This window comes from Cupressus sempervirens, chromosome 3 (genome assembly GCF_028749045.1).
Source record: "Cupressus sempervirens isolate cs-2001-9-10 chromosome 3, ASM2874904v1, whole genome shotgun sequence".
Lineage (NCBI taxonomy): Eukaryota > Viridiplantae > Streptophyta > Pinopsida > Cupressales > Cupressaceae > Cupressus > Cupressus sempervirens.
In genome coordinates, this window is record NC_143120.1 from 165,599,571 (window position 1) to 165,602,868 (window position 3,298).

Here is a 3,298-nt window from a genome sequence, read left to right on the forward strand (position 1 = left end):
TTTGCTTGTTTTGTGTAGTGTGTGATAGTAGGTAGGGTAGGTTAGTGGCAGGGATATTTGGTTAAGTTAGATTTTATTGTTAGTTTTAGATTAGATTAACATTAATTTAGTAATTAGATTAGTAGATAATTTATGTTATTAGAAAGTAGAATAGTTTTCTTTTGTTAGAATAGGATTTGTTAATATTTTTAATGTGGTTGTTACTTAGTGTTAGTATTTTAGGAACTTGATTATAAGTTAATTTAATCATTTTAGTATCTTAATTTTTAATTATTATTTTTAAATTAATTTAGATAATTTTATTAATAGTTTTTAAATAAGATTAGCATTATTTGTTAATTAAAATAATTTTAGTGTTTCACTAATTAGTTTTATTATTGAGAGTCAGTTAGCTTTATCTTAATATTGGCATTTTAATATTGGACTTAAATTTATTATAGTTTTGAATAAAGCTTAGTTTAACTTATAGATTTATTGAATTTGTTCTAGTCATCATTTTTTTTAATGGTAAACAATAAATAAATTAATTAGATTGTTATAAGTATGTTGGAGAAATTTTTTAAGTTAGTTTAGACTTGGGAATTAAAGTTTTAATACGTAGATAGCATGCGTTGGATAGTTAGATTTAATTGATCTTCTAGAGTTTAAAATCTTCTTGTTGTTAAATGATTTAATTTGTAATGTCGATCAAGTTATTATGTAAACAAAAGGGACTAGTTAATTAGTTCATTATAGAGATAGTGGCATATTGATCATAATTAAATGGATGATAAACAAGTTATGTAATTAAGGGATAGGTGTCTTTTTAGTTAGTAGGTCATTTTGACGTATTGAATAAGTTGTTGTGTTGATCTATTGTCATCATTAGGAGGTAGTATTTTAAGGAATTATTAAAACAAATCGATGGATTAGAACTTTAGTTAAATGGAAATTGTCGTTTAAATTAAATAAATTGATTTACTAAGAAACATTAAGATCATCCAAACCATCTATTTTATGTTATGTTTCAACTGAGATGTCACCCCTCTATATCAATGTGAACTTGCTTCTATCTTCTAGTACCTTCAGTTATCTGAGTTTCAAACTACTTGAACAATTAGTTCCATTATTAGTTAATCAACTGAACCTTTGTCAACCTTATTATCTCAATTAATTCTTTAAAAAAAAAAAAAATGTTGTGTGTTTTGCCCATATATTTTGGGCATGACACTTGTAGAATTTTTTAATTACAATAAACTATATCTAATTAAAACACTATAAACTCTATATGAGAATATTCTTGACTTTGAGCTCTATGAAATGGTGTTTATATGTTATTAAAAAAATATCATAAAAAATAGTAAGAGTCATTGAAAAGCCACTTTTCTGAAATAATTTTATTTCTTTAGTAATTGGATACAAACTAGTATAAAACATGCATTTAATAGACATTTCCAATTGGAAAAGTGTGAAACCATATATAACTTAGCTAGAATGAATTTATTCTAGATCATATGTTTGAAAAAATAAATTAGATAGAAATACTCAAATTCAGTCGTTCTGATAAGTCAGCCTAAAAGGTAACACAACTTTGTACTTTTACCATCCTAATTTCAATATCTCAACTAAGTCTTAAGCCTTCTATTAGGGCTTCTAATTTGGCTAGATTTTTAGACATTAATCCTAAGAGTTTGGCACATTTAATTAGACATATTCCCTTATCTAAATAAATTGTACATCCTAGGCTTGCTGATCTTGGATTACCTCTAGAAGCCCCATCAAAATTTAATTTTGACCATCCTACAAGAGGAGGTTCACATGTACATTCTTTCTTAGCAATCTTATTTGTTTCAGTATAAATCATTGGAGGATTTATTAAATTAAACCATTTTTTTTCACATTTCTGCATCCCAATCTGAAAAAGGATCCTTCCTCCTTATATAAATTTATGAGATTATTATTGGCTACCTCACTTATGTACACCTCTAATTTATTAAAGAAGCATGATAGATCCATCTTTGTGTTGCAAAAAATTATTGTGTTTCTTTCTTTCCATATTTTCCATAGAAGAATAGATGGGGATATTTTCCATGGATTATTATAAACATTAGAACTTCCATATTTCGACAACTAATTAATTTTTTTAAAAGATTTTCAAGAAATGTAGAATTCTAGTTTAATTTCCTACATAACAAATAGCAACATTCTTTAGCAAATAAACATTCAGATAACAAGTGTACAAAAGTTTCAGATTTTTTTCGTAGAGAGTACATCTTGATGATCCTTTAAAACCCATTTTAGTAAACCTATTTGTTGTTAGAATTTTCCTTTGAAGAGTTGCCCAAAGGAATATGTCTGCTTTTGGAAGACACACTAGATCCCAACATAAATTTAGAGGAATATCAATCTTATTCCATTATTTTGAGTTTATTACCGTTTCATACCCTAATTTAACTTTGTACTTTTGATGCTCCCCAAATCAATTTATCATCCCGTTCTTTATGATTTATTTGTCTTTTATTTAAAATGTGTTTACATATATATTTATCCTTATTCGCTAAAGGGGTTTCATCTAAAGATATCCATTACCATACTCCATATTGGTTTTTTTTTTTTTTGCAATCACACACATACTTACCCCATAGATTTTTTAGGATATGTTTTATGCTCAATGGTAGATTTACACTATTTGGAGAAGGAAGCCCATCCCAGGATTCCTCCCAAAATAAAGCTTCTTGTCCTAAACCAATATTCCAAGTTAGGTTTTTAGCTATTAAAGCACAACAACTTAACATACAGTTCCAAATTCTTGATCGTTTTTGTAGATTTATTGTTCTAAATAGAGAGAAAGGATTACTGCTATTTAAATATTTATTCTATAAAATTTTGGCCCATTTACTATTATGTTCTTTGAACATTCTCTAGAAAAGTTTAGCCTGTAATGCTTCATTTTTCAAACTCAAGTTTTTAATCCCTAATCCTCTATACTCTTTAGGTCTACATATTGTATCCCATTTTATCAAAGCTTGCCTTTTTTTTCTTTAGTTCCTTATCATAAGAGATTTTTAAATTTAGAGTCTAGTTTCCTTTTTAACACCTTTGGGTAGTGGTAGACATGACATATGATATGTAGTGCCTACCCCTAGTTTACTTTTCATGTTATATTGTTGAATTATTTTAGGTCAGCTTTATAGTTATGTTTCATGATTAGTGGTACTTGGTTACCTGATTTGATTGGATGTTATTTCATACTCAATTGATATATTTGATGAGCTACTTGATACTTAGGTATATCATGTATTCATGATTATTCTTTCGG